The sequence below is a fragment of the Pelophylax lessonae genome, assembly GCF_965119305.1.
Source record: "Pelophylax lessonae genome assembly, chromosome: 11".
In the NCBI taxonomy this organism is placed as follows: domain Eukaryota; kingdom Metazoa; phylum Chordata; class Amphibia; order Anura; family Ranidae; genus Pelophylax; species Pelophylax lessonae.
Window position 1 is genome coordinate 191102558 of NC_138778.1, and position 23888 is coordinate 191126445.

Below are 23888 nucleotides of genomic sequence, written 5' to 3' on the forward strand. Positions count from 1 at the left end.
TGTGTGAGTGGCACTGGTGGACACTGATTCATGGCACTGATACGGGGCACTGATTCGTGGCACTGGTGGACACTGATTCATGGCACTGATACGTGGCACTGGTGGACACTGATTCGTGGTACTGATACGTGGCACTGGTGGACACTGATTCGTGGCACTGATATGTGGCACTGGTGGACATTGATTCATGGCACTGATATATGGCACTGATACGTGGCACTGGTGGACACTGATTTGTGGCACTGATACGTGCCACTGATTTGTGGCACTGATATGTGGCACTGGTGGACACTGATTCGTGGCACTGGTGGGTAGTGGCACTGGTGGACACATACGTGGCACTGGTGGGCAGTGGCTCTGGTGGACACTGATATGTGGCACTGGTGGGCAATGAGGAAATGAGTAAAAAAAAAAAAACAGAAAAGGGGAATTAGGTCACAACACATCATATTCTGATCGGCCAAACACAAAGTCATCTGTCATATAAGCCGCAAGTCGCTCTGAAGTCGCGGTAAAATCGCGGCAAAGTTGCGGTAAAAAGTCGCTCTGACATGGGGCGACTTATGTTCGCGGCAGTGTGAACCGGCTCTAAGACTACCTTGTCTGGAAAAAAGGTTAGAAAGGGCTCCGACTCTCTTCGCCGATGTAATGGCTACCAGGAACACGGTCATCAATGTCAACTCCTTGATGGTAAGAATTTCATCTGTATCACGTAGTCGTTGTGATAGAAAGTCCAGAACTAAGGGGAGATCCCACTTAGGAAACCTTGGCTTTTTCTGGGGCCTGAGTCTCATTGCCCCTTTGAAGAATTGTCAGACTAGCGTATGGGTAGCCCAAGAAATGCCTGTAAAGGCTGAAATAGCCGACACCTGAACTCTCAGAGAACTCACTGATAGAGGAAGATCTAGACCAGACTGTAGAAAGCTTAGCACATCCTGAATCCTGATGGATGAATGAGGGTTGGACCTAGTAGCCAGATGCTAGGAAAATCTTGACCAAATTCTCTCATACACTTTATTATTTGAACTCCGTCTGGCACTCAAAAGTGTAGAGATGGCCTCTTCAGGGCACCCTAAGGCTTGTAGCCTTCCCCTCTCAACAGCCTTCAGATGCAGCCAGGCTGGACAAGGATGCAATATGGTGCCTTGAGATAGCAGATCTTGCCTGGGAGGTAGCGGGATCGGATCCTGAACACTGAGGAGTGTTAGAAGAGGGAACCAGGGCCTGTTGGGCCAGAATGGAATCACCGCCACTATTTCCACTGCTTCCGACCTGAGTCTCCGGGGGAAACTGAAGGATTATGGGAACTGGGGGAAAGGCATATGCCCTGTTGAACCTCCAACAATCCGTGAGGGCGTCTATCCCTAGAGCTTGAGGATCCCTGAACCTCGCATAATATTTTTTCAACTTGCGGTTGCGAGGAGAGGGAAAAAGGTCTACCTCTGGGGAGAACCCTAGGCTCAGGATCCACTCGAAGACCTCTTCGTGGAGAGACCACTCATTGTCCAACTGCACACAAGATAGAAAGTCGGCTTGGACATTTTAGACTCCCGGAATGTATACTGCTGACAGGTCGGACAAGTTCTTTTGAGCCCAGACCAGAATTGGTTCCACCTCTCGCAGCAAGGACCAACTGTGTGTCCCTCCTTGCTTCCTTATGTATGCGACTGCTGAGGTGTTGTCCAGTCTTAGCATCACTGGAAGATCTTTTGTCAAGTAATGCCCCATACACACGTGCAGATTATCTGAAGACTTTTGTCTGTAGACTTACCAAAACCATATAATATGAGGTCAAACCTAAACACTTTCAATTTGTATGCAATCCGGCAGACCCTTGCACTACATAGAAAAGGTAAATCTGAAGACAAAAGTCTTCAGATAATCTGCACGTGTGTATGGGGCATTAGGAAACGCTTTCAAAGCTTGAAGGGCCGCCTGTAGCTCCAGAATGTTGGACACTATCCCCTGGGAGGGGAATTTCCATTTGCCCGGAGCCACTTTCGAGAAGCAATGACCCCCCCAACCTGTGCTGCTGGCAGCCAATGTTACCACAACCCATGAGGTTTGTATAGGAGAATGGCAGCATAGAAGATGCTCCCGCTGCAGCCACCATGGAAGACTTGCTCTCATGGCCGGGGTCAGGAAGATGGTCTGATCCAGATGCCAGGTGTCCCATTGACGAAGAAAGCCTTTTTGGAATAGCCTCATTCTCCATAGGGCCCACTTTACCATGGGAGCTACAGCCACCGTGGTCCCAATAATTCTAAGGCACTGACGTGCTTGGAGGTGAGGTGATGAGAGGGCACGGAGAATTCTGTCCCGGACCACTGTGATTTTCTCCTCCGGAAGGGAGACTGTCGCTGTCAGTGTATTGAACAAGGCCCCGAGTTAGATGAGGGACTGGGTGGGAATAAGATGACTTTTCTCCAGATTTAGCAGCCACCCAAACATCTGAAGGGTGGACACCACTTGGTCCAGGTGCATCAACAGCTGAGATTTGTCTTGGGACAGGAGGAGCAGATCGTCCAAGTAATGGTGCAAGCGAATGCCCTTTGTTCTTAATAGAGCTACCACAGCCAGCAAAACTTTCGAGAAGGTTCGTAGAGAAGTGGAGTGCCCGAAGGGGAGGCAAGTGAACTGAAGGTGTAATTGATTGACGGAAAACCGGAGGTATTTCTGGAAATCTTGTGCAACAGGGACATGGAAATAAGCGTCCTTTAAATCTATAAACAACATCCAGTCTGCAGGTTGGACCGCCTGTTGAATAGAAAGAAGAGTTTCCATCTTGAACCTTTCCTTTCTGATGAATTGATTTAGAAAGATCAGATCTATGACTGGCCTCCATGTTCCGTTTATCTTGTGGACCAAGAAAAGAGGGGAGTAGATTCCTTGGCCGCACTCTGGTTCTGGAACAGAGACAACAGCCCCTTGAGAAACCAGTGACTATGTAGGAAAATAGTGCCTGGCGCTTCTCTCCTAAGGGTGGCAGGGAGGTAGGAAGAAACCTTGGTCTTTCTCTGAAAGTTCACTTGTGCCCGTACGTGACTGTCCTGACAGTCCAGGAGTCTCGGATTGAGGCCGCCCAGACATGCCGGAAGTGTAGCAACCGAGCCCCCACCCGACATGCCTGAGCGGGCCCAATCTCAAAAAGACTTGGCCGTATCACGTTCACCGGAGGGGACACTCCTAGAAGGTTTCCGCGAGGAGGTTTGTCTTGCTCTCCAGTTGCGACCAAATTCTCTGCCAGGCCTATAGGTGCGTGCTTCCCTGGCACAGTCAGGGACATACCTTCTGGGTTGTCCTTTCCTTGGATTGAGAGGGCGCTGATCCTGAGGAAGGAAGCCAGACTTGCCGCCCGTAGCCCTGGTTATTGCCTCATCCAGCTTATTCCCAAAGAGAGAAGAACCCCCAAAAGGAATACGACACCAGACTTGTTTGGAAGCTGGGTCAGCCATCCAAGGACAGAGCCATAGAGCCCTCTTGGCTGTTCCTGAGGACAGCATAACCCTGGCCAACAGACGTATAAGGTCAATAGATGCCTCCCCCAGAAAAGACGAAGCCATCTTAAGTTCCTGAATCGGGGAACTTCTGGCAGCCTCCTCAGAAAAGCTCCGGAAGGACTCAGAATCCACTGAGTCAGACCACAACTCCATTGCTTTGAAAAATGAGGCCAAGGCCAGTGCCGGCTTGCAGGCCATCCCCGCAGTCAGGTAGATTCGTTTGAGATCAGAATCCATCCTCCTATCCAAAGGATCTTTAAAGGAGGATGTGTCCTCTAGTGGGAGGGTCACATGTTTGACCAGCCTCATGACTGCGGCGTCCACCAAGGGAGGAGATTCTAGATGTTTTACATCTTCTTCCTTGAAAGGATATAACCGAGACATTTTAGAAAGCATGGAATTCTTCTTTTCCACTTTATTCCATTCTTCAGTAATGATATCCCCTAATTCACCCAGAAAGGGGAAGTTGAGTCGCTCTTTGCACAGCTGCTTAAAGAATCTCTTCTGTTTTGGAGGAGAAACAGCCGAGTCTTCCCAATTCAGGGTCTCTCTTACCGCTCTAAGGAGGGGACGAGAGCATACTCAAACCCCAAGCAGGGATCTTCAACCTCTGAATCACTTTCTGACAGGAAAGTTGACAGGTGACTAGGTTGAGAGGTTTCAGGATCTTCCCTAGGCTGTCTTCCAAGGGGAGGGCTTGGAGGAGTCACTTCTGGGCCCTTGCGCCCGACCTACTCCCAAGTCTGCCAGGGAATCCTTGACGACCCTTTTGACTAGGGCCTCCAGTCGCTGGTCTGGATTGTCCCCCTCTCCCGCAGCTTGAGAGAAGCATTTGGCGCACATTGACTTGCTTTCAGGTACACGTGCCCCACAACCGCAACAGCCCACTCTATCTAGGCGTCGTGAGGGGCCCGCTGAGGCAGATGATTTCCCATGATGATGGGAGCCTGACTGTGACCTCCGAGTAGATCTCAAGGAGGAGTGCCAGTGGTGAGGACTTGAACGATGTTCACTCTTGCGTGAGGAATGCCGTTCCGACCTAGGAGGGCTGTAAGACAAAGGAAAAAAAGCAAGACAAACAGGGAGCCAGAACATAAATAATGCCCTAATCCCCCGCTCTCTACACACCCCAACTCCCAAGCCCTGCATACCTATTAAGGGCGGGCTGACCACCGGAGGGTGAGGAGGCTTCCATCTGGCGCTGACCTGCAGGGATGAGCCGGACAATGGGATCAGAGAGGAAGAAAGAGGAGAGGGGGAACAACTCCCACAAACCTGGGGCCAGTACTCACCAGGAAGACCGTATGGGCGAATGCAGAGCAGCAGCGGATGCAGCAGGTAGACACACCGAGAAACCGACAGCAAAATACCGACTTCCAGCAGCAGAGTGTGTGATCTAATGTATTTATGCCTTTAAAGTCGTTTTAAGTTCTGTCGTTTTTTTTTTTTTTGTTTAACACACTGAGAACAAAAATATGAACATTCCTCAGTAAACTATTTGGTAAGATTCTCACTGCAGCACTTGCAGTTTACATCTTTCAATGCTGCTGGCACCTGTTCTTTCAGGGCTGCTTCCCTGAACTTCCAGTCTTCGCTAGAAGAAGTTAACTGTGGACAGTGCAGTCTTCAGCCAACATATTAGCTTGAAGAAGGCAAGCATTAATTGGTATTCACCTGAGCTCCTGATGGTGGAGATGGGTTTTGCTCCATGTTAGTACCAGGCCACGGCTCTCAGGATCGTCCCATCAGGGGCTGAGCAAGCCAGGATCCAGTAGCAGAAATAGCAGGTAGGGATCAAGCAGAAATGTAGTCAGTAAACAAGTAAAAGGTCAGTAACAAGTGGTTGCAGGTTGGGATCAAGCAGAAGCGTAGTCGTGGAACAAGCCAAAGGTCGGTAACGAATGGTAGTGGAAAAAAGGACAGCTGCAGGTACGCAAAGGAGCAAGAAATCATCTTGAAAGAGCACAATGTTCTGGCATATAGGAAGCGCAACAGGCATGGCTTAAATAGAAAGTTCATGGGAGGAGCAAAAGGTTCAAGAGGAACAAGACATAAGGCAAGGCGGTCTAAATAATCAAACAGGGAACTTTCCAGCATCTCAGGTGACTCAGCAAGAAACACTGCCAGACACAGCAGAGGTTGCAGGTTCAGATCCGGACCCTGACAGCATTACCAGGCTATGGTGGTGTGTGTTTCTATTGATGCACACAGTGTAGAGAGTTACAAATCCAGTCCCTACATTAATGAACAGTGGGAAGAATTTCCCCTTACATTGGTGATCAGTGGGAAGAATGCTCCTTACATTGGTGGTCAGTGGGAAGAATGCTCCTTATATTGGTGAACAGTGGGAAGAACGTCCCTTACATTGGTGATCAGTGGGAAGAATGCTTATTACATTGGTAGTCAGTGGGAAGTAGGAAGCGCAAAAGGCGTGGTTTAACTAGGAAGTTCACGAGAGGAGCAAAAGGTTTAAGAGGAACAAGACATAAGGCTCAGCAAGAAACACTGCCAGACACAGCAGAGGTTGCAGGTTCAGATCCAGACCCTGACAGCATTGTCAAGATAGGGTGATGTGTGTTTCTATTGATGCACACAGTGTAGAGAGATACAACTCCAGTCCCTACAAGGGTTACTTCATAGATTGCTGCAAGAGAAAGGAGCCACCCTGAAACAGGAAAGCTGGGACAGCAGTCTTGGCACCAGCTTCAACTGGAACAAGCAAAGATTAAACAATAAAGAAGCTCCAGTGCAAACATAGATGTTTTGTAACTAGAAATGTAACAAGTGACAAAAGATTCCCCGAGCACTATGGTTACCGTAAGAGTCAGAACAGCAAAGCAGCCTTCCTTGTGGTAAAATGTCAGATTCAGCTGTCCAATAAGGAACTAGTCATTCCAATCTGTAAACTGTAGCTTGAGCGACAAAGCCTGTAGACAAAATGCTTTATCTCAACAGGTTGTAAGTATACAAAAATACATCTGTTCCATATCCTGGCTTAAAAAGAGGAATTCATATAGTGATATACAATGTTTCAAATCTATCCTAAAAGGAACATTTTTTATTTGTTTTTTGTTTTTTTTTTAGTTGTGACCGTAAAAAAAAAAAAAAATTACAGTATGTATCAAACCACTATACATTCTCTGCAGATGTGAAATAGTTAAAAATCTTGCTGTATAATGTCATTTTGAAGGTTGAACCCAGTCTCTTAGTTTGCTAGTAACCATGGACCTTCACATTTTCAGAGGGGGTCCACACATACTGTCCTGGCTGGGGCTTTGACTTGTGAGTTGCTTTTCAGTTGTCTTGAGCTAATTCGGAGTTGCTGCTGCATTTACATTACCAAGAAAAGCAGTTAACCCTCTTTCATGTGTTGGATATAGAACTTGGCTCATTCTATATGTACTCACTATTGTTTGCAGGGCACTTGCCAGGGGTCAGATCCTGCATCTGGGTGCCAGAAAACATTCAGGCAAGGCTGAAGTATGATTTAGCCTGGGATTGTGTGAATTCGTCACCTGAGGTGTACTTTCAGGTTCTGCATCATCACTTATGATGAAAACTCTACATCTAAAGGAACCACTGATAATAACCCTACAGATCTCAACATGTGCTATATTTTTATAAGTGGGTTACTAAGCCCATAGGAATACCTGCTGCTGCAGCCACTACAAAAAGCGCAAGTGACATCTAGTGGTTATTTTAGATATGACAATTCAAAGAAACTTTAAAGTTTGGAAAACTCAGCTCTGAAATTCCTTGCCTCAACACAGGCTTCAAATATATCTTAGCTTCTCTGCTGCCTTTCAAAGGCCAAAAAAACCTAGGTATATTTAAAGCTAAAATGTTCCCCTCACTTCTGTTTCCATCTATATAAACATGTTGTCATTAGAACAGGAAGGGCAAATCTGGTGTGTAAAACGATACCTGTAAGTAATTGACGTTATCTGCAGCGGTCACATTTGTGAGTATGGCATTTAGTATTTTTTCAGTGCAAACCGGCTGATTACGAGAAAAAAAAATCTTTACAAAAAAATAAACTGGCACAATTCATTTGTATATGTAAAAACAGGGCTTTTGTTCAGCAAGAACGCAGTGCCGACACCTCCAGCACTGAATGTATGTAACAGCAAGGGGTGTGGGATTGTGCTAGAGGGTCTATTGATGCTGGCTGCTGGGAGATCTATTGTCACTGTTGGGGATCTGTTTTTGTGTGAGAGTCTATTGCTGCTGGTGGGGGATCTATTATTGCTGGGAGTCTTATGATGAGGGTAGGGATCTATTGTTAAGGTAGAGATCTATTGTTGGTTGCTGGAGGTTGGAAAAGCCATTGTTGCTACTGGGGGGGGGGGTCTAATGTTGTTGGGGTGGATCTATTGTTGCTGGGTGTGGTATTTTGTTGTGGCTGGGAGGTGGGTAGGGGGTGGAACCAAGAGATGGTGCTCAGAGGTGGGTAGGGGGCAGAGACAAGGGGTGGCTCAGAAGGGGGGAGTTCCTGCACCTATTCTGAGAAAAAAAAAGCCCTGTGTGAATATAGTAGCCTTCATGTATAAACTCACCAGGTGCTGCGGCTCAAAAATTGCACTCCACAGGACAGGTATGGCATTAGATGCATGAATGAAGTGCGGTAGAAAATATTCATGTATGCTTGTATTTTTCATACCAAGAATCAGGGTCCCATCCATCTGTTTCCAAATGCTACCCTTTTCCCTGTCACCAGATATACATATGGGCATATGCATTGCACTAAATCATTAAGCCCTGGTTTACACTATAACCTACATGTGAAACACACAGGAACCACATTGCATTCCTGTGTAATTCACATGCAATTCAGTGTGGTACAAACTGAACCCATTTATTTTGAATAGGCTCAAATCGCAATGAATTGCACCAAAGATGTGCAGGCACCTTTTTTAGAGCTGCAGTGCAACCAGATTGCACGGTTGTACCATGTGATACGGTGCAGGAAAACCAAACTGCATTTGCCATCTATCTGGTGTGTTTTTAAATTTGTATTGACATCCGCATCAGATCACAAACACAGTGCAATTGCAATGCAATCGAGGTATTTCTTAAAACTGCATTATGTGAAAACCAGGGCTAAAGGAGGTCTATGGTCACAGCATACACTTATATTTTAGAACATCAGCACAGTATTAGCAATACAAGCAAGTCAATATTGACAACCCAGTATAAGCTTACCTGACAAACCTCCTTTTGCCTTGTGAGTTCTGCCTGTCATCTGGCCATCTCTTCCCTGAATGCTTTGCAACTTCTCCTCTGCTGTTTAATTTATAAGGACTACATATCCCATGGTACCTTGTTGCCTGCAAGCGGTGGTTCCTGACCTGACTCCGCCTCCTGAAACTCCTCCTCTCAGCACCTTTGTAGTTTAAACGGCAGGCTCTGTGAAATGTGTGACACAGCAGTGCCTACTCACTGGGCACAATGCAAGCAAGAGGGTCGCTGGTTCGAATCCCAACCACGACACTAGCTGCCTGGAGTTTGCATGTTCTCCCTGTGCCTGCGTGGGTTTCCTCCGGGTACTCCGGTTTTCTCCCACACTCCAAAGACATGCTGGTAGGTTAATTGGCTCCAGTATAAAAAATTGGCCCAACTATGTATGTATGAATGTGAATTAGGGACCTTAGATTGTAAGCTCCTTGAGGGCAGGGACTGATGTGAATGTGCAATGTATATGTAAAAGCGCTGCGTAAATTGACAGCGCTATGTAAGAACCTGAAATAAATAAAATAAATAAATGACTATGTGTCACAGAATCCAAGGAAGTAAATGTGTGGGGATCATCACAAAGTAAGTTTACACACTTCAAGATGATTCAGATCAATAGAAGTAGGTTAGAAATGGAAATACAATGTAGAAATTAATAATCGTTTTTACATTTTGACCATAGATACACTTTAAAGTGTATGTATAGGCAATAATTTATTTTCGGTTTGGATAGAGTAGGGAATGTAATATGGGTATATAATACAGTAGGGAATATAATAGGGGCACTGCTTTGTGTGTGCTCCATTGGGGAGACCCCCCTTCACTGTCCCAGAGACACAAGGTGGAGGGAATTCACTTCTTAGTTATTTACGGGAACTGCTGTCCCCCTACCTAGCTGGGATCCAAAAAAATAAAAAATGCATGCAGTTTTTTATTACCATTATAACAATCCATTTCTGTGGATCAAATAAATCAAGACAATCAAGGATATTTTATTATGTGTTGGAATATGCAAACCAAGATAAATGACCACATCCATTTCTTAAATAGAAATCTAGTTTTATTGAGATTAATACAAACTGGTTTCCACAACACTGTGTATGATACACGGCTGCCAGAGAGGGGGGGTGGGTCACCTAAAGTGTCAATCACAAAGGGGCAGCCTAAATCACTGCTGCAACAGTCCATCGCCAAAGGGAAAGGGGTAGTTCGAGTGCAGATTGTATACAATATATGGGCGTATCTCAGAGCCGTCATCTGCTGGGGGGGCTACAAGCCTCAGTGGGTTGTGTTGAGGCTTCTAAGATCCTCGGCAGGTAGCCAATAATATAAGGAGATATATATATATATATATTTATATATAGAAAATACGACAAAGGCCCTCATTCGTCAAAGTGTGAGTGATGATTTGCTCAGACTTCCTAAAGCAGCCAATGTCTCTTTTACAGGGAGATTGAAAGGCAGAATTTAAGCCACGTGGACCATCAGACGGTTTTTGGAGGCTTTGATCATTTTGGCCCAGTTTCTGTTAATTAACAGCCGTACCATTACCAATAAGGGAGGAGATACTGTACAATACAAAGTGCATAGAGCAGTACTGAGTAGAAACCAAACCGTTACAACAATTTGCCACACAGTGCTTGTAGCTGCCGGTCATGTATATACAAGAGATGAAGGATATTCCCCCTCTGTAAAAGTACAGCCAAATTCTAGAGTCATAATGTTTAATAAAAAGCCGGAAAAAGGTAAAAATCTAAGCTACTCAACCAACAGCAAACGATTCACACAAAACCAAAATATACAGAAAATGAATTCGGAATCCACAGATAACCATTTTCAGTGCTCTCACTTATAATCCCTAAGCCGTGTTGTACATTTTGGTTTGTGTGGGAATGTTCTGAAAAAGGTATTTAAATGATAAAGTCATAGAATGATAAACCACAGATTTCATTGATCAAGGTTTGAGAGAAGTATCTGTGTTGTCCTAAGAAAAATGGCAGCTAAGATTGGATTGGCTGGTAGAGGCATTACAGACAGTTCTCTCGACTTGTTAAATGAGGCCTTCTGTCAGTTTGCAGATCCTTTCATGAGTTTATGACCGCAAGAAGCTGCAGGTACTGAGGCAACCAAACAAGGACCAGCTGTGTTCCTATCCTGAGTAAAGCAACAGTTTCCTAGTCATAAGCTGCTTTCTAGGTGACATCACAAGACCCCAGAGAGCCAATAGGCTTCAGCAGGAGGTCACTATAGTTATCAGTCTAGTTCACCATGTCTGCCGGTAAACCTAAAGGAGTAAACTCCTAAAATGATGACTTGCTGCAAGAGTTAAAATTATTAGGCCAATCAGAACCAGGCTGGCTTGCTACTATTCGGTACACCTACACTGTGTACTCACAACTCAGTGTCTATATCAGTGGTCTCCAAACTGCGGACCTTTGCTAGCCTTTATCTGGCCCTTGGGTCATTATTCCTTCCCCTGCCACCAATAGTAGGGCAAAACCCCTGCCAATGACACCAATGATAGGGCACTATTTCTGATGGGGTACTGTTCATCCCAGTAATACCAATGGTCAGGCACTATTCCTCCTCCTATAGACCACAGGCTCTATGTAACTGACCACCAACCCTGAGGCAATGTTTATTCTTACTGATGCTTGGCCCAGGACCATTTCTAACCCCACTGGCAACAATCTGACCCCCCTAAAGTCTAAAGGACAGTAAAATGGCTGTTTAAAAAGTTTGAAGACCCTGGTATATATGTATGAAATGGTGTACAAATACCAGAGGCAGGTTTAGATACAGTGAAATCAGTTCAAACAAAGGGATACACACACAGTGCTTCAGTAGTACAGAATATACCCCTGCAGTATCGGTATGACTATACAGAAGTCTGTCAAAATCCAAAGATGACCTGTAAAGGATTAGTCCAGCCAAATCTGGTATTTCTAAAGTGCCCAGACTGCAAGGATGCGGTCAAGTTACCTTTCAGGGTCTTCAGTGGTGGTCCCAGATCCACCTTCAGTTGGAGAAGCGAGCCTCCACTATATACGGGGTAGTAAATTTAAATTAAAGTTTATATTGGGTGGTTTGACCAACCACAATCCACCTACAACTGAACGGAACCTTTTGTTTTTTCCAGTGAAGATTCATTTTAATTTTTTCCTTTTAATATGAAAATTTTCAGTGTATAAATTAATGTGTAATACTGTATTAACAGTGTTATACCACTAAAATTGACACTTACCAAAACAGAACCAGAGTCTCCTTTTATCTATTGCATTAACATGCAGGGACTTGTGCTAACATAACAAATTTCTGTGCACACTTAGCTCAGACATATACTCACATACTGGTGAATAGAGATGCAGATAACAGAAATAATGTGACATAAGCTTTCAGTTGTGCTGCCCCACCATGCAAACTTGTATCAGATCCCCATATAAACCTCTGCCATTTACTGCACCTAGGATGGGTGTATAATTCTCTCCAGGGCCTTTTTAGTTTTCAACTATGTGCTGCATTTTAAAAAATCATCCCTGCTGCAGGTTACAGAAAAATACCTTCAGCCTGTAAAAATTGGATTTTTGACTTACCGCAAAATCTATTTCTCTGATGTTGCTTGACGGACACAGCTCCTGGTAATCATAACCATTGGGTTATACTGCCCCCTACAGGAGTAGGACACAAAGCAGAAAAAATTCTGGCTACATCCAAGGGCAGTCCCAGAGGGTATACTCCCTCTCTCTGCTATAGCCACTCAGGTTTTGTAACAAGCAGTGTCAGGAGAATAATAACTCAGCAGAGGGGTGGGTGCTGTGTCCGTCAATGAACATCAGAGAAATGGATTTTACGGTAAGTAAAAAATCCCTTTTTCTCTTTTGTTCATTGACGGACACAGCTCCTGATATTCATAACCATTGGGAAATCCCAAAGCAGTTTTAAACATGAGGGGTGGGAACAACCAAAAAATTCCCAAGGCCACACACTAGCCAACCAGGCAACAGGGGCTCAACCAAACAACCGGAGCATACCTAAAAAAAAAAAGCACACCTGGAGAAAAAAACAATACACCCTCAAAGAGGATCAGGCCATCTTAAACAGCAGCCTGTAAAACCTTGAAGTCAAAGAAAGCATCTTCAGATGCCAACACATCCACTTTATAAAACTTTATAAAAGTGTGCACCTACGACCAGGATGCCGTCTGATGACGGAAAGCCTAGGAGGTACTAAGCACCCTAGTAGAGTGCGCCTTGAAAGGGAAAGGAGAAACCTGACCCCTGATGGAATAGGCCTGAACCACCGTCTGTCTGATTCATCCGGAAATGGTCACAGAAGAAGCGGACAACCCTTTTCGAGGTCCATCTGTGAGCACAAATAGAGAGTCTGACTTCCTGAAAGACTCCGTAGCTGCCAGGTACACTCTAATTGCCCAGACCACACCCAAGGCATGCAGGCAATTTCATTAGGATGTTTAGGCCTGGGACGCAGGGAAGGTAACACAATGTCTTCATTCCAATGAAAATCAGAGACAACAACGGACAGGGGTGAAGAACCACCGTATCCCTGTGAATCACCAGGTAAGGTGAACGACAGGATAACGCTGCCAGTTCCAAACAACCTGCGCGCAGAAGTGATAACCACTAAACAAAGCCAACGTAAGCAAGGGAATCTCTCGAATATTTGCAAAAGGAGGCTTCTGCAGAGCCACCAAATTAAGATCCCAAGGCGGCAAAGGAGCCCGCACTGGAGGAACCAAATGTCGGAATCCCTGAAGCAAGGTACGCACCAGGGAGTGCATGTTCAAAGGTCATTGGAAGAGGACCGCCAGAGCCGACACCTGGCCCTTGATGGTACTCAAGGCCAATTTCTGTTCAACCCCCCCATTGAAGGAAGGTTAAGATCCGAGCCACCGAGAAGGAGCGAGGAAGAACCCCAAGAGACACACCACGCAAATTACGTCTTCCACGTACGATGGTAGATCTTCCTAGAAGTAGATTTCCCAGCTTTCAACAGGGTAGGAATCACGACTCAAATACATGCCTATCCTTCAGCACCTGGCGTTCAACAGCCAAGCCGTCAAAGTCAGAGACTGCAGGATGGAAGATCGGTCCTTGGGACAGAAGATCCTGCCCGAAAGGAAGCTTCCAAGGAACGTCGTGGACCAGCCGCACCAGATCGGCGTACCAAGCACGGCGAGTCCGGAATCACTAAGATGACCGGAATCCCTTCTACCTCGATCCTGCATATAAGTCTGGGCAGAAGCTTGAGAGGAGGGAAGGCGTAAATCAGCCAATACTGACCCCACAGGGCCACCAGCGCGTATGTGGCCTCCGCCAGAGGATCCCTTAGCCAAGCCACAAACCTCTGCACCTTTCTGTTGAGCCAAGACACCAACAGATCCACCTTGGGAGTGCCCCACCGGAGACACAGCTGATGAAACACCTCCAGATGAAGGGACCACTCCCCGTGGTCCAATGTTTGCAGACTAAGATAATCCCCCTGCCAAATTTTCACCCCGGGAATGTGTACGGCATAGAGGGCTGGAATGAACAGTTCTGCCCACCGTAGAATGCCTGCTACCTCCAGCGCCACCAGGACACTTCTTGTGCCCCCTTGATGGTTGACTTAAGCAATGGCCGTGGCATTGTTCGATTGAATGCGCACTGGACAACCCTGAAGACGATTCGTCTAATGATCCAGGCAGTCTATTTGCTCGGAGTTCCAAGACATTAATCTGTAGTCTGGACTCTTCCAACATCCAGATCCCCTGAGCAGAATGCTTGCCAAGGATGCCTCCCCAGCCGGACAGGCTGGCATCCATGGTGATCACTGTCCAATACAAGGGTAGGAAGGATTTTCCCAGCCGACGCACCGGAGAACGAAGTCACTATATACTCAGTTGAATCTGATATTCCAGAGACTGGGGAGTCTTGTCCCATTTGGTCAGAATCTCCCTTTACAGGGACCTCGTATGAAACTGTGCAAACGGAACCGCCTCGAAGGTAGCCACCATCAGGCCCAGTACCCGAATGCAAGCCTGGAGGGACGACCATCGGTTAAACAGCAGGAGACCAATTGCAGCCCACAATTTCTGGAGTTTGTCCAGAGGAAGGAGCACTCTGGCTAAGGCCGAGCCCAGAGTCAGGCCCAGATAGTCCAGCTTTGTGGACGGAACCAGAACAGACTTCTGAATGTTCAGAATCCAGCCGAACTCCGGCAGAGTCTGGATTGTGATCTCCAGGATGTCCACCAGAGCAAAGGGAGACTCCTCTTGCAGAAGATGATCATCCAAGTAGCCCAGTACCGCGATCCCCCATTGGCCTAGCAAGGCTAGCACCGGGGCTAACACTTTTGTGAAGACCCGAGGAGCAGAAGCGAGACCAAAAGGTAACGCCACAAACTGATAATGCTCCTCTGAAAAACTTTCCGAAGTCGGAACCGGGACAATCACCCCTTGAAGGAACAGGTCTTGTACCGTACCAAACAGGCCCTGTAAGCGGTCTAAGGGCTGGTGGAAGTTGGAAGAAAAAAAACTTTGCCGGGGGACAAGAGCAAAACTTGATCTTGTGGCAGGACCGAAGACCCACTTGTCTTGCACTAGGGAAGTCCACGGGTCCGGAACGAGCAAGGACGTCCCCCCACCCTTGATACGGGTGAGTGCGCACCATCATGCTGAAGGAGACTTGTCCACGGGTCTGGAGAAGCCTGATCTTGCCAGACCAGGTTCTTTTGGATCCTCCATGAGGAGGCCCTGAAATGCTTCAAACCCTTGTCAGTGGACCCTGAGGGACGAAAAAAAAAACGTATGAGCTGAGAAGGAAGGCCCACGTCTACAACGAGGTTCCTGGCCCTTAGTGGCTCTGAGGAAGAGGAGTAGGCCTCGAAACGCGTCAGCCATCATCCTAATAGGACAATGGACTTTCGTATGGACTACTTCTGACACTCAAGTTTCTGAGTCCGATATGATTGATTTCATCTGCGTTTGTGAGTAGCCATTTTTATGTTACAACAATAAAACCATTATTGAGGATAATGCGCTAGGTCGGAGCGCCCTTTTTGTGTTTTTTATTTGCAGTACTGTTGGACTGCCCCAGTCCTTTAGGGCAGCAAGACCATAGCCATCTGAGACACCTTTTGCAAAGTCCTGTGGGAAGAGTAGTCGGGGAGCCTCGTTTTCTAAGCGCAGGAGAAAGGTGTGTCTTTCACCATATTTTGTTTGGTCCTGGCCCTTAGTAGCCTGTGGAAGAAAACAACTCTTCCCTGCTGTGAGACCTTTAATGATGTCCTCCAGGGTAGCTCCAAACAGGCAATCTCCTTGGAAAGAAAGATCAGTCAAGGCCTTTTTTGCTGTTTACGCTGTAAGAGCTTAGCCCACTTAGTCAGAGTTTGCAGCACTAGGGCTAAGGTGAATACCGGCCTCGGTGCCGAACTAGCCATAGTGTACATATGGCAGGCCACAGTCTCTGCCTTTCGGTCAGCCAGATCCTTAAAGGCCGGGGACTCTTCAACCGGAATCATGGTTGCCCTGGACCCTGGAAACCGAAGGGTCCACCATTGGTGGCACAGTCCACTTCTTAAGAAGGGACTCCTGATAGGGGTAACGGCTAGGAAAGCACTTAGTAACCCCACGGGGACGCTTTGATCGTCCTCACTCCTTAGCGACAATTCTGCCAAAATAGGCAGGAAAAGGAAATGCTCTGGATAGCTTGTGAGTGCCAAAGGGTACCTGTGCCACCGTCGCAGCTTCAGCTGCTTCACACACAGATACAATCAGTGCATCCACCAGCACCTTTTCGTGCATTGTTCCAAATGTGGAGGAATCACCTTCGTTATTAGAGGATTCCAGGCGCGTGGTTGCAGACCCAGCAGGGTGACCCCTGTCCGCGGCGGCCGAATCAGACTCAGGATCTGATGAGACAGATAAGGCAGGGGGCACTTGCTAGCCCGGCGTCCACAAGCCACCAGCACTCGGGACACAAGGGACTTCAGGACCCCCGTCAGTGCATGGATGGATGGTTGGGCCCCGCAGCCTCAGAGAGGGGATTAGGTGGGGAAATGTGCTCCATAGACTCCATGAGCCACCACGGAGACCCCACAAAAAAGTGTAAAACACTGCTAAGGGACAATTCCCACCGTGCTGGCAGCCAGTCGCCAGGCACAAAGCGATCCTCAGCAGAGAGGGAGAGGACCCCACCATACTCACAAAGCGCAGAGACAAGCACCTGCAGCCACCAGGTTAATATGCACTACACGTGCGGCGATTGGGAAGTAAAATGATCCAGGAGTCAGCACCAGATGAGATGAGGAGGGGCTCCCACTGCCAAAATCGCCACCCACAGGGCTCCACTGTCATGGCCGGTGCTATTTTCAAAGGCAAACCACAGTAAAATGGCCACCGGACTACACAAACATGGCTGCCCTGTATAGAACACACAGGCTACAACAAAATGGTGGCACCATGAGACATACAGTGACCTAGGATGGGAGACCAGGCCTCAAGGACAGATCCAGGCAGGACAGGGGGCCCTGGCAGAAGCCTCATCCAGGTACAACCCCCTCGCACAGTAGATCGTCCGGTTGCCAGGCGGCACACCCCCCTAGCCCCCATCACCAGTCAGCGCCCTTCCCCCCACCCCAGGAAAGTGGCCACACCACCCAAACAGCCCCAGCGTATGTGGAAGGGTGGGATGAGGGACTTGGCAAGAGGGAGGGAACCTGGGGGTCCGACCGTCTCAAGGAGGGGCCCAGGTCCGCCCCAAAACCCTCCGGGGGAGAGGGGGGGACAGCTACTCACCATACCAGGAACTAGACGGGCACCGCTCCAGACAGAACCCCTCTCCATCAAAATGGGGGGCTGTCGGCCAGGAGGAAAGCTGTGACCTCGCGAGGCGTTTAACTGACAGGCCAGCCCCCGTCCACTGGGGCTATGTCGAGGCCAACCTAGCGCGGAGCTGAAGTCTGCGCACTCCCTGGCCAAGCTGGGGTAACCACTGGATCTAGATTATCCAGCCCGACGCCCAGTCCAGCAGTTGATTGTAGATCTCACAGGAAAAATCCAGGAGGAAAAATGTTCTATCTAAAAAATGTTGCCAGGACCAAAGAACCCAGGAAGTAGGTCCTTACTCCTGATTAGGCAGAAAAAAACTGAGTGGCTAAAGCAGAGAGACGGAATATACCCCCTGGGACTGCCCATGGGTGTAGTCCTATTCCTGTAGGGGGCAGTATAACCCAATGGTTATGAATACCAGGAGTTGTTTCTGTCAATTAACAAAAGAGAAATACACTGTTCCTTTGTTTTATGTGCTCTGCAAATGTAGACAGCAGTAAAGCTTCTTTATCCTGATAAATGCATGAAGAAATCCTAATAAATTGCACACAAAAAATTTCAAATGCTAAAAAATGCATGAGGATGCATACATTTAAATCGGCTGTTGCAAGACAGAAGAAGGTGCTCCTTTTGTTTAGTGAATCTGTCAACAATACCGTAATGAAGCAGGCACCACAGATTGAACAGGCACCTCCATCTATCTGTAAAGCCTGACTCCAGCTCCTGGTGCCAGTTTTATAACCTGACAGGTTATATACAGATACAAGTCATCTGCAGAGTACATTTTTTTTTTAAAAGGCCACACATGTGTTACCTAATTGTCTGATTATCTCCAAACCATCTCCCCAACCCTCCCACTAGTATGCGCACGCTCATTTGTGAATAATTACAAGTTAAACGCACAGAAAATGAGCTACACATAATATTAATAAATACAACATATACAAATAAAATCGTGTTTTCCTGGTGCCTTGCTGAGATTTTCTAACACATGTAAATTCTCTGACTTTGAAGATACACTCAATCGTAGCTCCCTGTTCAAAAAGGTATTCCAGGTAAATGGAGGACACCAATCAAACTAAGCAGTTAAGCTAGCCATACACAATTAGGATTTTGATCGACCATTCATATGCATTTCTAAAAATTAAATTGTCAGAGCACTCGATTATGCCATTATTGACTTGACAAATTTTGTTTAAAAGCTGAAAAAAATGTTGTTAGAGTGCAATGCCAATGTTTTATATTTTATTTTTTGATTTAGGGAAGTGCAGAGGTGATGTATTGGCTGCATATGATGCATGTGATCTTTTTAGCCAGTCCCTCCTACTTATGTATTTAGGGGAAAAATTGTTTGCAAAATAAACAAATCTTTAATTGTGGCAAACGTTATATGCGCCCAAAACAAAACTTCCTAAAAAAAAAAAAAGACATAATATGCGCCCAAAAAAAAAATGCGCTTGTTTTGATACGACCCAACATCTAATCATGGTATATATTGCATATCTATATTATTTATAATTATATGTACATGAGCCCATGGTACTACAGTAAAATTATAAATCTATTTCTGCATATGCATTATTACATATTACACAAACCTTTGTTTGAATGCCATTACATACATTAAAGTTTAAACCAATGGTCTCCAAACTGTGGCCTGGGGGCCAGATGCGTTTGTTTGCCCTTATCTGGCCCTTGAGACGCTTTCCCTCCAACTGACACCAATGATGAGGCATTATTCCTCCCACTGACACCACTGATGGGGCATTATTCCTCCCACTAAAACCAAGGATGGGGCACAATTCCTCCCACTAAAGCCAATGATGGGGCACTATTCCTCCCACTAAAGTCAATGATGGGGCACTATTCCTCCCACTAAAACAAATGATGGGACATTATTCCTCCCACTAAAACCAATGATTGGGCATTATTCCTCACACTAATACCAACGATGGGACATTATTCCTCCCACTAAAACCAACGATTGGGCATTATTCCTCCCATTAAAACCAATGATTGGGCATTATTCCTCCCATTAAAACCAATGATTGGGCATTATTCCTCCCACAAATACCAATGATGGGGCACCATTGCTCCCACTAAAACCAATGTTTGGGCATTATTCCTCCCACTAAAACCAATGATTGGGCATTATTCCTCCCACTAATACCAACGATGTGGCATTATTCCTCCCACTGAAACCAACGACGGGACATTATTCCTCCCACTAAAACCAATGATTGGGCATTATTCCTCCCACTAAAACCAATGATTGGGCATTATTCCTCCCACTAAAACCAATGATTGGGCATTATTCCTCCCACTAATACCAATGATGGGGCACCATTCCTCCCACTAAAACCAATGATGGGGCACTATTCCTCCCACTAAAGCTTGAAGGACAGTAAACTGGCCCTTTGTTTAGAAAGTACAGAGACCCCTGGTTTAAACGAACAAATGTTCATTACAACGAAAAAAGTTATCCTAGCACATGCATATTGCAACTTTGATTGTTCCTGACTTATGACCACAATGGTTAGTGTTTCAAGAAAAAGTTTCCCATCGTCTCCTTCAATTTTGCCCCTCAATACAGTCGAAAATTAGTTTTATCCCTCCAATTAAAAAAAAAACAAAAAACAGAACAAATGTTTAGAAAAGGATTGCTTTTCAACAAATGCTAATCGCGTATGGCTAGCTTTAGAGTATCTGAAATAATAATGTCTGCTAACCTTTGTAGTCTGATTGACAAGAGGCACTAATATGTCAGTGTGTTAACCAAAGCCCATCACTATTATTACTGATCTGCAAAATCCATGTATGTGTCCTTCATGGACTTTTCTCTCACAGTTTATTAAGTAAAAATGACATTTAAGACTTTTGCGTTTAAAGAACACCTGCATAATGTAGAAGCTACTAACCTGGCCTCTATTTAGGAGCAGGCATCCTCTGGTGCCATTCAGTCCATACTGTATGTATTTACTGAAACCAGCACTAAAGCTGTTTCACCATAGCTATGTGCTATTATTTATAGTCCTCTAATATATCCCTGATGCAGTTTCCAAGAAATTGCAACTATGGGGATCACAACGCTGCTCATGGGATCCCCATGGCTCTAACAGTCATACATGCAAGGAGTATGTACAAAGTTTGGGAAATATGTGTGGTCTCTGTGGTCAGCATTCTGAATCAGAAAAAAAAAAGCCTGAATCAATAAGAACTTTACTTTCTGTGCTTCAAGTGCCAACCATGATGAAGGATAAGACACAGGCTTGTGGCTTAGAAGATTGGCTAGTTTACAAAACAGCAGTATTTCCATCTTCAGAATATGGCGTCACACTTTGCAGAGTAAGACTCCTTAAGTTGCATTATTTACAAGGAATGTGCTGAAAGAAATGTAGATCATTGGCAAAAATAAAAAATAAAAAGGCCAGCTCAACTTTAACTGGCTTGCCATGCCAGAAACGGCTTTCAGATTAATTACAAGTCACAAAAAAAAGCAAACCAGTCCCCATCATAAGAGACAAAACTGCGATGTTGAAAAACAAAATTCTGAGATTTCAATATCTTTTGATAACGTTTCACAAGGTTTCATAAATGAAACTCCCTCCCCCCCTACATGTACTCGACCATAGGATTTTTTTTGTTTTAGTTAAAAAAATATATAAAATATATTCAAAAACATATTACAGAAGTAGATAGTGTACAATGCTCCAACTTATACAGGTATATACACAAACACACATTGGCTTATTATTTTTTTTTTTTTTACGTTTTGCAGTCATGGTGAAAGCCCTTGGATTGAGGACTGAGTTTATGATGCATGAGGTTAAAGACTTATGTAGAGGTTAAGTGCTCAGGCGTTATTGTTTTGTAGCAGCATGCATTATTGTGGGGATTTCCTCTTTCTATAGAAAGTAGATTTAGTGCAGAACTCAACCCAAAACAGATGAAAGCATTTTCTGTGGAGTGGAGCAGATTTTGATAGTCTGGAGGGGAAGCTTAGGGGTTCATAGGAGATGTGTGATCACATGGAAAGGCGTGCCTTTACAACGCAATTTAGCGTATGCTTATCGATATTGAAAAGTCCCCACCCCCTTTTTTGGAACATAACTGAAGGTCCATGGCTGGATGTGTTCTCTCAAATCAGCCACGTCACTTGGCTCTGCTACAAAGGCCATATGCAATTTGTAATGCCGTGATGATTATTATTTTGGATGCACAAGTGTCAAGGCTTCCTTTAAAGAGGACCTTCCATTATGACTGCCTTAAAGAAAATCATCACTGCAATCTGAATTTATTCCATTCTGTGCTAAAAAAAATATGTAAGGTAAATATGGAAAAAAAAAATTACATATAAATATTTCATAACTACCCCAATTCAGCAGGTGGCGCTCTTCAAAAATATTATAATCTATAAAGTCTCTTCCTTGTGCATAAAATTTGGACAACACCCCCTCTTTCCTCTACATTTTAAGACTGATCTAACATTAAAGTGGTTCTAAAGGTAAAATGTTTTGACCCTGATGCATTCCCTGCATTAAGGTAAAAAACGTTCTACCACTTTCTGTGAGTTGCCCCCTCCCTAAATACTTATCTGCATCCTCAATCAATCCAGCACTACCCTCACAAAGAGAGAGATGGCAGCAGAGGGCTGATCTGTGTGCGATAGCCTGCATACACACAGGCCGAGGCATCAGGATTTACATGACTTTGTCATCTCTGATCTGACACATCCCAGTCCAGCAAGTAGACGGTAACCCTAATTGAAACCGGAAAACAAAAATAGCTTCGTCCTCCTGGAAACCAAAGCAGATTGTCAGGGGCCAGTTCTGTGATTGGTAATACATTAATGTGTTACACCTTCACATAATGAGCAAGTAATCACAGAACATGAAAAAATACATCTGATAATAGACCCATTCTATCTAGCTGTCTAGCACAGTTTAGCAGAAAGCATGCAGTGCTGGACTTTCGGTTTAGAAACTCAGAATCCTTTTTAAGCCCCGGTTCACACTTATGCGATGCGGGAAGGCTGCGAATTCGCAGCCTGTTCCCGCATCGCAAACGCACCCCCGGCAGTTCACACTGCCATATGCGATATGCTGGGGGTGTCAATGTAATCTTAACGACACCCCCAGTTTGATCGCATATCGCAGTGCGATCTTGCAGTTCGCAAAGGATAGGATCGCACAAGTGTGAACCGCTGTGCGATCCGATCCTGATGCGGCTGCAAAAAAGGGTCCTGTGCGTCTTTGCTGCGGTGCGAAATTACCCATACAAAGTGTATGGCTAAACTCGCACCGCACAGCCGATCGCATGTAATGAAGGAGCAGTGCGCTCCGACATTACATGCGAACGCCGCAGCCGCATGAATGTGAACCGGCTCTAAAAGAGAAATTGAGTATTTTTTTTCAGAATCATACTTACCTAGGTGGATGCAGCATTGGTCCAATGCTGTAACTGCCCCCCCCCCCCAACCCCCCCGCTGGCTCTAAGGCTGAGAACCAAGCAATCAAACACCGATGATCGCTCTGTTCTCAAAGCTCCATAAACAGAGAGTCGGTGACTGTCAGTCACCGGCTCTCTGCTCTATACCCACTGCGGAGAGGGTGGGAGCGGCTGCCTTTCAGCAGCTCACTGGGAGGCTGAGCTGGGTGCCGGTCCAGGGATCTGGGCGAATCCGGACCATATGGTCGCAATCATATTTCCCCAGCCTGGACTGGCTCTGTGACTTCAGCCCGCTGTCTGCTGAAAATAGGTCACAGGGGCGCAGAACAAACTATATTCCTGTGATCCACAGGAGAAGTAAAGCCAAACAAGCTTTGGCTGTACTTCTCCTTTAAGCAGAATGTCACAAATGCAACCTCTAATAACAGTTTATCTTTAAAAATAAATATTTTACATAAATAATACAAAATTATACAAAACAGTTCCTAGACCTGTAAACTTAAAAAAATAAAATTGACAAAAACTATTTTGTTGCCCCTTTAAAAAAAATAGTAAGTACTGCCAAATTTGAATATACTAAAATGACATAAAGGTACTGGTGTCACTGGCTTGTCATATAATCCTGGCCGTCCCTGTGAGAACTGGATTCTGAGCTGCCCCAATAAACATTTACTGAGCACACAGAGAGGTTACTGCCATTTTGTTTCATGTAAGCCTCACTGCCTCTGAATTATAGGTAAGACTTTAGAATGGGATCTATGTGTATCCCGGGGGTAAGAAGGTAACAGGCTGATGACCTCATGTATCATATGACCAGATTAGCAGGAACTATCAGCCCTAGGATGTCTTATTAGTTCAGCACCTCCTCAATGCCGTTGTTC

At 45.6% G+C, this 23888-nt stretch overlaps 1 protein-coding gene across 1 annotated transcript in view; it reads right to left on the bottom strand.

Moving 5' to 3' along the window:
• The window catches only part of ADA (adenosine deaminase), a 211460-nt gene extending 204440 nt beyond the window's left edge, over positions 1–7020 (bottom strand). Inside the window, exon 1 of the mRNA XM_082271886.1 lies at positions 6908–7020. The gene's annotated coding sequence lies outside the window, so the exon portion shown is untranslated. The remainder of the gene's footprint in view (positions 1–6907) is intronic.
• Between the last annotated feature and the right edge of the window lie 16868 nt (positions 7021–23888).